Below are 12,111 nucleotides of genomic sequence, written 5' to 3'. Positions count from 1 at the left end.
AGATATTGGAGAAAGCGTATGGGCTGAAAATTAATTTTTCTAGGAGTGGTTGGTTTGGGTATAAATATGGATCCTTTTGTTAGGTTAGCAGGGTTTGCCATTTTGACTTGGCTTATTATGTATTCAGGTGTCCCCTTAGGTGGTAGTTGTAATGTTGACTCCTTTTGAAACCCTGCTTTTGAAAGAGTAGCTAGGATATTAGAGGGTTCAAAAGGAGCTCTCTTCATTCTAGGGGATCGTATTACCCTTATTCACACTAGTTTATCGTCTATACCTTTGTATTACCTTTCTCTGTTTAGAATCCCTTTGAGGTTGGCACAGAGGCTGGAGAAGATTATGAGGGATTTCTTATGGGAGAGTTGGGGCAAGGGTAGTAGAGATCATCTTGCAGGGTGGGAGACTCTGTGTAGGCCTAAAAGGAGGGAGGCTTGGGTCTACGTAGTTTGGTGTCCAAAAACATATATTTGGTGGGGAAATGGTTACAGCACTTTCCTATAGAACCTAATTCTCTCCAGCATAAGGTAACTCGAAGCAAATTTGGAATAATACAAAATGGGGGGGTTGGTCGAGTGAGAAATAATATTATTGATTTGAGTCTTTAGAAGTCATATTATATGTTTTGAGTCCTTGGAAGTTTGTATCTCAGATTTATGATTATTCCCTTCCTAACATCTAGTACTCAGTGAGCAATGGGGAGCAAATTTAGTTTGGGGAAGACCATTGGGCGGGGGATGCCTTTGTTCGTTAAATTCCCTTGTCTATTTTTTTTTTTTTTTTTGGAATAGAAAAATAAATTCATTAGATAAAGAAAGAATTTACAATCAAGAGAGAAGACATCTCCTTAGAAAAGTCTGATAAGATAATCAGGAAAACCAAAAAAGAAAATTGGAAAAAAAAAAAAGAAAAAGAAAAAAGAAACACAAGATGCCCTAAGAAGAGACTGACAATCGCACTGAACATTTGAAACACACATTCCCTTGAAATTTCCATAGCCCATACACCATAAAGAATCTTTTCCCACACCAACCAATATGGTAACTTCTTCCCTAAAAATATACGCAAATTACGTTCCTTACACAAGCCCCAAAACATTGCAAATAAAGCACAATTCCATAATGCAATTCCTTCCTTCTTTCTTCTAAACCCGACAAAAGAAATTGCCAAGAACTTCTCCACTGTTCTAGGACAAACCCAGCTCTCTTCAAAGTAATTGAATAAATTGTTCCAAACCTTCCATGCAAAATCGTAGTGCATGAAAAGGACTGAAAAATACCCTAAACAATTAAAGCTAAGCATACATATATCAGGAAGGAGTGCCTTTAAAGGTCTACCCATCTACAAGTCGTCATTAGTATTTATCCTATTAAGAACAACCAACCAAAGAAAAGCTTTAATTTTAGGGGGGATTTTGACCTTCCATATAACCTTGTAAAGAGTAAAAGAGAAATTTGTCCCAACCAAGAATTCAAAGAAAGATTTACAAGAATAGACTCTCGAAGAATCCAACAACCAATATGTCATCATTTTCGGAAGATACCCTACAATTATTCAACATAATCAACAAGGAATATAACTCAATAGTTTCCCTATCATTCCAGGGGCTCCTAAATGAAAATCCCATGAGGGTAAAGGACCACCCAAGTCTACTCTAAATGAAGAAATGGGATTATTTTGCCCTGAGCTCAAGTGAAAAAGGTGAGGAAAAGAGGTGGACAAAACAACATTCCCCATCCATAGGTCTTTCCAAAAATGGATAATATAGCCCTTACCTAGAACAAATTTAGCATGGGGAATAAAGAGAGGGTAAATCTGAGATATAACTTTCCATGGACTTTTCAAAGAACATCTAAAACCCAAACCACTCTCCCTCTTAGTCCTACAAACCACCTCCCAACTCACCAAATGATCCCTAGAACCCGCTACCGCTAACTAAAGAACAACAACAACAACAAGCCTTAAGTAACTAGGTGGGGTCGACTACATGAATCCTTTTCTGCCAATTCACCCGATCAAGAGTGTTTTCCTTTATTAGATAAAGGGCTATTAAGTCCTTCCTCACTACCTTATTCCAAGTCATTTTAGGCCTACCCCTACCCCTTTCATTCCACAAACGATAACTAATTCACTCCTCCTCACAGATACTCTACTAGGCCTGCATTTCAAATGCCCAAACCATCTAAGCCGCCCCTCCCTTATCTTGTCTTCGATGGGGGCTATGCCTAAATTATTGCATATATGCTCATTTTTTACTTTATCTTTAATGTGCATTTATCCACCTTAACATTTGCATTTCAACAACTTTTAACATTTTATACATATTGTTTCTTGGTTGCCTAACATTCTGAACCATAATAAATACTTATTACCGTCTTAAAAAACTTTCCTTTAAATTTTAAGGATATTCTATGATCACACAACAAACCTAACGCACTCCTCCATTTTACCCGATTTGCTTTAATTCTAAATACTATGTCTTCTTCAATTTCCTCTTCTGCTTGTATAATATATCCAAAATATTTAAAAACTATTAATGCTATTAATCTCTTGATTATCAAGTTTAATCTTCTCTCCACTACTATTGCTTACATTACTAAAATTACATTTCATATATTTTGTCTTATTCCTACGTATCCTAAACCTTATAGACTCTAATGTGACTCTCCAATGTTCTACCTTAGATTCCACTCCGCTCCTACTATCATCAATCAACACGATATCATCTGCAAACAACATACACCAAGGGATCTCATTTTGAATATTCCTAGTAAGTTCATCAATCACTGAAGTAAAAAGATAAGGACTCAAAGTAGAACCTTGATGTACACCTATTGTGATTCGAAAATCTCTAGATTCCTAGTCACTACTCTATTAGACATATCCTTAATGACGTCAGTATATCTACTGCAAACCCCCTTTTTTTTCTAAGACCCACCAAAGAACTTTCATAGGTACTCTATCATAGCTTTCTCTAGGTCAACAAAAAACCATATGCAAGTTCTTTTCCTTTTCCCTAAACTTTTCCAAGAAGCTTCTTAAAAGATAAATAGCTTCTATTGTTGATCTCTCAGGCGTAAAATCAAATTGAATTTCTGAAATTCCCTTTCTAGTCTTATTCTATGTTCAATTTCCCTTTCCCATAATTTCATGAATGGCTCATAATATTAATTCCACGATAGTTATTACAGTTTTGAATATCTCCTTTGTTTTTTTATAAAGGTATTAATGTACTTTCCCTCCATTCTTCTACCATTTTCTTGGCTTTTATAATAATGTTGAATAGATTAGTTAACCAAATGTTTCCTTTATCCCCTAAACATTTCAAAACTTCAATTGGTACTTTATCTGATCCTATAGATTTCTCGTTTTTCATCTTTTTTAAGGTCATCTTAACTTTAACAACTCTAATTTTGTGAATAAATCTCCAATTTTAGTCTTCTCCTCATTTGTCACTTTCAAGTTTAATCTTTCACTTTGGTTTCCATTAAACAACTTATCAAAGTAACTTCGCCACGTCTCTTTTATGTCTTCTTTTCTATAGTTAAGACATTATCATTCTCATCCTTTATACATTTTACATCACCTAAATCTTTGCATTTTCTTTCTCCAGCCCAAGCAAGTTTATAAATGTCTTTTTCTCCTTTTTGTATCTAATCTAGCATATAAAGTATCATAAGCTCTATGTTTAGCTTCACTAATAGTTTTTTTTTCATTTTTTCTCCCCTCTTTATATTTTTCAAGATTTTCTATATTTTTACAATTTTGCCATATTTTATATGAAATTCTTTTTGCCTTACAGTGTTTTGGACTTCTTGATCCTACCATCAACTTTCTTTCCTACTCAAGTATCTTTCTTTGAACTCCTAAAACCTCTTTTACTATCCTTAAGATAGGATTAGCCATTTTATTCGAAACAGTATTTGCATCTACTTCATGGTTTTAAATAAAGGCTGCGAACATTATGTAACAGTTTTTAGGTCACTACAGAAGTTACGTTACCGCTACAGGATTGTTACACCAAAAAATTTATTTTACTTTTTACTTTTTAATTTTTCTTCTCACTTTTTCCCTCTCTTTCATAAATCATTCTCAATATACCACGTGGCGAGAGGGGGAAAAGATTATAATGAGGTGACAATGATACAAAATTTACTATTTCTTTAAATACTAGTAAGCGATGCATTAATTAACAACTTTAAAATACTAACTTGTTAGGAAAATATTTTATTTTGAGAATATCAGTAATGTGATATTTATGTTCTATATTTTTCAACTTCTGCCTTCTTTCTTTTCTAGCTATTTTATATTTGTATTATTCGTATGTCTTAGGTGTCTAATAGTTTAATGGATTATATAATGTATTTTGTTTTATTAATTAATTTAGCACACATGAATTTATCACAGATAAGAACAATGAGAAGTATAAATATGCACACACACGTAATTTTTCTATCAATGGTGGTTTAAAACAAATGTAAACTTGTTGCCCTTACCAATTATCTTAGTTACTCGAACTAAAGGATCCAAAATACACTAAAACTCTTTCTAATAAGGGCTAAAAACTTAAAACATGCAAGTACGCTAATATGCATAAGGTTGTGCGTGCTTCAAAAAAATTCACGATCGTTACACCCGCTTCCTGCTATGTAACATCCGCTACTCCCGCTTCCCATTACACCCATTACTATTACATTACCCTACCAGCTACCGCGATTTAAAACCATGATCTACCTTATCCAATACAATCCAATCACACTCTTTCGTGATTTTATCTTTGAATTTTACTATATTATCTCCCTTCAAGCTCCATCATCTAATCCTTTTGAGTTGATTTATTATCCTTGACCAAAGAAAATCTCTCATAAAGTAATAATTCTTTCAATCCTACTAGCAATAGTTCAAAATATTAAGGAATGGAAATCATTAATAAAAAATTAGCCAATTTGTTGAATTATCCTGATTTTGATTACTTCAAAATTTGTATTCCAACATTGGATTTATTATTTGTCTATTTGTTGCCTAAAAAAACTTTGTGAATTTCCACCAAGAGATTTTTCTAATGAAAAAGCTTTTAATGCTACCCAAATTAAATTAAGAATTCCTATTGGAATTTTAAAAATAGAAAGAGAATACAAAAAAAAATACTAGAATGATAGGCCTGAATTAGAGTAATCCTCACTTCCAAAGAAAAAGGGCTCCTTTCCACCCATCTAAATGTTTGGACACTCTCTCCACCACTAGATCCCAAAAACTAGATGATCTAGGATTAGCTCCCAAAGGAACCCCTAGAGAGGACAATGGCCAACCCAGCCACCAACTTCCATGGCCAATTCCCTGACACACCCTGCACGCACGTTAATAGCTGCAATACCACTCTTACCAAAATTTGTAAAACCCCCGAAACCCTTTGAAATATTAGAAGAAGCCCCAAAATGTAAATGAAAGAAGGCTTATGGTCCTCTAGAAAAAAAGATAGTAACATCTGCAAACTTTAGGCACGACACCGTGATCTCCTCCCTACCCACTTTAGGGTTTTTCACTAAACCTCTATCTACTGCCCTATCAACCATCCCACTCAAAACATCAGCCACTAGCACAAACAAAAACATAGAAAGAGGATCCCCTTGTCCAATCCCCCTCGTGGCCTTGAACCAAGATTTGGGTTCAACATTCACTATCACCGCAAAATTCAGATTAGACATACAACCTTTCATCCATCTATGCCATCTCTCTCCAAACCTCTTCCTCACAAAAATCTTATCTATAAAGTTCCAATTCACTCTGTCGTAAGTTTTTTCGAAGCCCAATATAAAACAAGCCTCTTCTTCTTCCTCCTCCTAATATCCTCAACAGTTTCTTCGCAATTAAGATTGCATCTACAATTTGTCTACCCCACCCCCCCCCCCCCCCGGGCGGCGGAAAGAAATAGTCTTATCAAGCACCACACTAAACCTCTTAGCTAGCACTTTGGTGATAATTCTTTGAAAACCTTCATGAGGTCATTCTTCACCACCACCCAACAATCTAGATAAAAAGCTAAATTAAAACCATCCAGTCCAGTAGCTTTATCCCTCTCAATCCCAAAAATTGTAGCCCTAACTTCCACTTCCTCAAAAATTCTCTCTAACCAAGCTATCTTATCAATAGGCAAAGGATCTCACTCTAATCCTTCCACTATCAATCTACACTCATCCTCCTCAGTATACAAATTATAATAAAAATCAGTGTTCTTAAGAGGCAATTACATTAGAATCGAAGATAATAAACCCCCTATCCACCTCCAACTCTCTAATAAATTCTTCGCCATTTTTCCAGTGGCTATCCTGTGAAAAAATTTAGAATTACAGTCACCATCTCTAACTCATTTAAACTTTGTCTTCTACTTCCAACTTCTCATATCCTTAAAAATTAGCTCTTCCAATTTGTTCTTTAGAGAAACCCTTTAACCTCTTCGTCCCTCGAATGGATCACACTCCTTCCTTTCTAACTCTTCCAACTCTCCTAGAATAATAGACTTTTTAATCCTCCTCCCTATTCCACACTTTTAAATTTTCTTTCGAATTCTTCATAAATCTAAACCCCTCCCAGCCCCTTTCCACATCCTCACTCCACAAGTCACTAACCAAGTTCTAAAAGGAGCCATGCTCTAATCACAAATTCTCGAACCTATACAGGGTGGGACCCCAAGGCACTTTCCTAGGTTCCAACAAGATAGGAAAATGATCAGAAGTGGGTCTAGGTAATACCACTATAGAAAGATTAGGAAACTCCTCCTCCCACTTAATCGAAAGCAAAAGCCTATCAATTCTACAAGCGACCTCCCTAGCCCCACCCACTAACCATGTAAAATTGGCATTGCCTAAGGGAAGATCCCTCAATTCACTCCCTGATAACCAAATCAAACTTTTCTATAAAGGCATTAACCCCACCACCCCATTTTTTCCTAAGGGAACCTAACTACATTAAAATCGCCACCTACAATCTGCTATAATTGGTTTGGGCCTAAAGGGTTCTGAATAATGTACTTCCAATAAAGCGTATGAAGCTATAATTGGTTTGGGCCTTCTAGAAATCTGCTCTAAGCTCACTGGTGTCGAATACTGAACGAAATCTCATCGTATTCTACTTTGGATTCATGCGGTGCAACTGTGAATTGAGTTTACATGATTGAGCTGAGGATGAGGAGAGAAATCAAGTTTTCTACCAAAATAAAACTTTAAAATCTGGTTTGCAATCGCAGGGACATCATCACCATTACAGCTTGAACTCCATATTGAAGATTCAGGACGCAATCCCTTGAGGAGAGAAGAGGGGCCTAAGCATAGGATGAAGGGATGAGCTGCAAACCTTAATGAATTCCCTCGTATCTTTCATTTATCTAATCTCCATGATACCCCTATTTCTGCTTTTCGTTTTCTGCACGGAGAAAGGCCTTCATGAAATTTCCATTTCGGAAGAAATCACAATGAGAGAGAGATTAATGAGTTGGTCCTCTTGACTTGGTTGCTTTATTCTTTTCATACTCATTTGAGGAGTGACAAAAGGGTTTGAAGATTAAGACACTTCCAGGAAATTCTCTAGTAAATCCTTTTTCTATTGTTTGACTCCCTCGAAAATAAAAGCCTTCATTTGTACTGCAATACTTGAAAGAATATTAACCAATGACTTGCTTCAGAAAAGAAAACCCAATAAAGCACCATCTCCAGGTATTTGCGTCCTTTGAGGAGTGGAGAGCCTTGTGCACATTTGTTTCTTCATTCTCCTTAGACATGGGCTCTTTGAAATAAATTATTTGGTATATTTGGTGAGAACTGGGTTTGCCCATCCTCATGAAGGCATTTTTCACCATCGCATTTAGAGGTTCGGAAAGGATAGGAGATCTTTACAGCGATGCTCAATTATGGCTATAATTTGGTGTGCTTGGATGGGAAGGAATGCCAAAATTTTCAAAGGAGTGGCTATCTCCAGTAACTTGCTTGGAGTAGGGTGACTTACCTTTCTTCATTGTGGGTGTCAGCAAATGGTTTTTTTTCACCACATCTCTTTAGAAGACATGCAGCTGGACTCGTTCACTCTTTTGCATTGAGTTTGGTTTTGGGCTTAGACTGTGAAACTGGTAATTATTTATTTTTATGCAAAATGAGAAATTTTTCTCTTTCTTTTTCTTTTTTTTTGGATAATAAAAGAAAATTTTCAATAATAGAATACAAATATACAGCTAGGAGAACAAGACATCTCCTCAACATAGTCTGGATAATCCAGATGAAAAAAAAAAAGAGCAAAGAAACAACCTAAAGACTAAAAAATAACAGAGAGAGAGAGAGAGAGAAACCAGCACAAACCAACACTCCAACACATAATACCAGTCGTGCTGAAAATTAGAAAAGCTCCCCCCAGTAAAATTCCCTTGTCTCGCGCACCAAAGAGAATCCAAATAATGTATCTTTTCCCAAACCAACAACTGAGACAACTTCTTTTCTAGAAAAATGCGCACATTACGCTCCATCACAACCCCCTAAAGACTGAAAAAAAAAAAAAATTCCATAGCGCTGTCCTTTCCTATTTCCTGCCAAAGCCAGTGAAAGACACTTTCAAAAAATCCTCGACTCTCTTCAAACTCCTTATTCCAAATCATCCAAACAAAGTCACAATGAACGAACAAATGCAATGAACATTCCGAACAATTAAAACAGAGAACACAGATGCCTGGAGACATAGCATTCAAAGGTCTCCTAACCTGCAGCAAGTTATTGGTATTAATTCTATCAAGCGCAACCAACTAGATAAAAGCCTTAATTTTAAAGGGGACTTTGGCCTTCCAAATGGAACTATAAAGAGGAAAAGATAAATTAGACCTATTCAAGAAATCACAAAAATATTTGCAAGAGTAAAACCCCAAAGGATCCAAAGACCAAGACAGATTATCCTCCTCTAAAGAAAAATGACAGATATTCAATAAGACTAGCAAAGAGGATGGCTCTACCATCTCCCTATTGTTTAGCGATCTATGTAAGTGAAAATCTCAAGAAAGCAAAGGACCACCTAGATCAACAATAAAAGAAGATGGACCCATCTTGCCCTATGCTCAGGCAAAAAAGTGAGAAAAGACGTGGACAAAACTACATTCCTAAACCAAGGATCGTTCCAAAAAACAGGTATTACTACCTTTTACACTGGGAATTTAATATGGGGAATGAAGAGGGGATAACTTTGAGAGATATCTTTCCACAGACTCTCCAAAGACATTCTCAATCTCAATCTCAATCTCAATCTCAAATTAGTATCCCACCCATTCTCATCTAATCCATACTTAAAACTTAACAACCAAATGCCAAAGGGAATAATTCTCTAACGGAAACCACCAAAGCCATTTAGCCAAAAGAGCTGTGTGTTTAGACACACCAAATTTTCAATACCCAAACCAACCTCCTAACCTACCCACCACTCTCCAACTTACCAAATGATACCTAAAACCCCCAACCACCAACCACAAGAAATCCCTCATTATCTTATCTTCTCAATCTTATTAGCAGAAACTTGAAACTTGAAAGAAAATATAAAGGGATACTAGAAAGACGAGCTTGGATAAGCATTATTCTACCACCAAGAGAAAAAAGAGCGCCTTTCCACCCATATAGTCTCTTAGTAACCCTTTCCACAATAGAATCCCAAAAGCTAGAAGATCCTGGGTTACCCCTCCAAAGGAAACCCAAGATAGGACAGCAGTCAATCCGAAACACAACACCCCATCTCCGCAGATAACTCCCTCACACAGTCCATAGACATATTGATAGTTGCAATACCGCTCTTCCCCATAGTAATCTTAAGCCCAAAAACTTTCTCAAAAACGTGAAGGAGACCCAAGATATTCTTAAAGGAGGGTTTGCAATCCTCTAGAAAGAAGATAGTATCATCGGAAAACGGAAGGTGCAACACCCTCACCCCCTCTCTCCCCACATCCATACCTTTCACTAAACCTCTAACCATTGCCCTATCCTGGTCCTACTCAAAGTATCAGCCATTAAAACAAATAAAAATGGGGAAAGAGGGTCACCTTTCCTAATCCCTCTCGTACCCTTAAACCAATATTTAGACTCGCTATTCACTAAAATCGAGTAGCTCACATTATGCAAACAACATCTAATCCAATGCCCACCATCTCTCGCCAAACCACTTCCTCACAAAATTCTTATCCAGGAGCTTCCAATTCACCCTATCATACGCTTTCTCAAAATCCAACTTAAAGATGATTCCCTTCTTCTTCCTTCTTTGAATATCCTCCACAGCCTCATTAGCAACCAGAATGGCATTCACAATTTGCCTACCGCCCACAAAACACTCTGAGCCTTAGAAATAGTCTTATCAAGCACCATACTCAGCATATTAGCTAACTTTAGTGATGATTTTATAAACACTGGAAACTAAGCTAATAGGTCTAAAGTCCAAAATCTTAATGGATTTATTCTTCTTTGGCACTAGCGATATGAAAGTGGAATTGATACTCTTGCTTAAAATCCTGAATTTTTTCTCCCTGTGTTTTCGTTTTTGTTTTATTCTTCTTGTACATTCTGCATCTCTAATAAAATTTCTTTGTTTATCAAAATATATATGTATTTATGTATGTATGTACATATGTATCTATTCACAGACAGTCATCCTTCGAAAGTTTCCACTAACCAAAGTATAGTCTCAATTTCATGCAGCCAATGCAACCAACACTAATTATAGTCTCAAACTTTCAACACCAACAAGATATAAAATCACTCTAAAATAGAAAGCTAGTTTTGCAACCCAATAAAACAATCCTGTTGGACTTAAAATAAACAGGAACAAAACATTGTTAGATTATTAAGAAGATTAACAAAAAATAGAACTTTCTAAAGTAAGAATGTTCAGTGAAAATAACTTTCCAAATTACAACTGATAATCTACTAAATCCCAATGAAACAAGCCCACAATGTAATGAATTCTTGCTCAAAACTAAACACCTTAACAACTACTAGCTCAAAACCCATGCATAAATTTAACCCATATTTATACTATATATAAAAGCACAAATATTGTAAATCATTTTGTGGATCATTATCTTTTCAAAGTAAGACCAAAAATTCCTAAAAGTTAATTTTTTTACCCTATATATCTTAATCTTAAAAATAAATAAATAAATAAAGACTAAACATTTCTAAAAGAAATAAATTTTCATGCTACATATATAAGTGGAAATTTCTGCAAACCATTTTCTGAACAAAAATATCCCTTTTTTTTTTTTTTTTTTTTAAGTAAGATTAAATATTCCTGAATCTATAGCATATACGGAAGCACGAATAGTGTGAAACACTTTTTGGACAAAAATATCCTTATCTTTTGAAAGTAAGTCAAAAAAAAAATTTCTGAAAAATTAACAAAACCAGATAAAATCGACTAAATATTCCTAAAAGCATTAAATTTGTATGATGAAATAATTCACCAAAATTAGATACAATTACATTTAGAATGTCTAGAAATTCTTATTTAAAAATTAAAAAAAAAATTTCATGTGGTTAAAAAATAAAATAAGCCAGCAATACACACACACATATATATATATATAAATGTATGTACAATAAATTAATAAAAGTACAAATAGCATAAATGATTTTGTGAAAAAAAATATATATCCTTATGTTTTAAAAATAAGATAATAATCTTAAAATAAAGTAAATTTAATCAAAATTAAATAAAATTATATATAAAATATATTTTGGATAAGTTAAATGTTCAAACCCAAAAAAAAAAAAAAAAACCTTATTTGGCTAAAAAAAAAAAACTAAACTAGCAGTACTATATACAAATAGTATAAGTCATTTTGCAAGGAAAAAAAAATATTAATATTTTAAAAATAAGAAAAAAAATTCTAGAAAAGTAAAATTCAAGAAAAATTAGATAGATACATGATTAAAATTTTTATTTTAAATAGTATCAGTAAAATTCTATTCAAGTTAAAAAATATAAAAATAAATATGTAGTGTAAAGACTAAGTAAAAGATATATCTCAAAATAAAATAGGTTAATTCTTTTGATATCATCTAAACTTATGTTGAAGTATCTAGTATCATTTAGATAGATAATAATATA

General features: G+C 34.6%; 1 protein-coding gene across 2 annotated transcripts in view; it reads right to left on the bottom strand.

Annotated features, from left to right (window-relative positions):
* The window catches only part of LOC131150887 (signal peptide peptidase-like 2), a 118,459-nt gene that overhangs the window by 85,616 nt on the left and 20,732 nt on the right, over window positions 1-12,111 (bottom strand). The gene's annotated exons all lie outside the window — the stretch shown is intronic.

This window comes from Malania oleifera, chromosome 3 (genome assembly GCF_029873635.1).
Source record: "Malania oleifera isolate guangnan ecotype guangnan chromosome 3, ASM2987363v1, whole genome shotgun sequence".
NCBI lineage: Eukaryota > Viridiplantae > Streptophyta > Magnoliopsida > Santalales > Ximeniaceae > Malania > Malania oleifera.
This window is presented reverse-complemented; position numbering and strand designations above follow the sequence as displayed.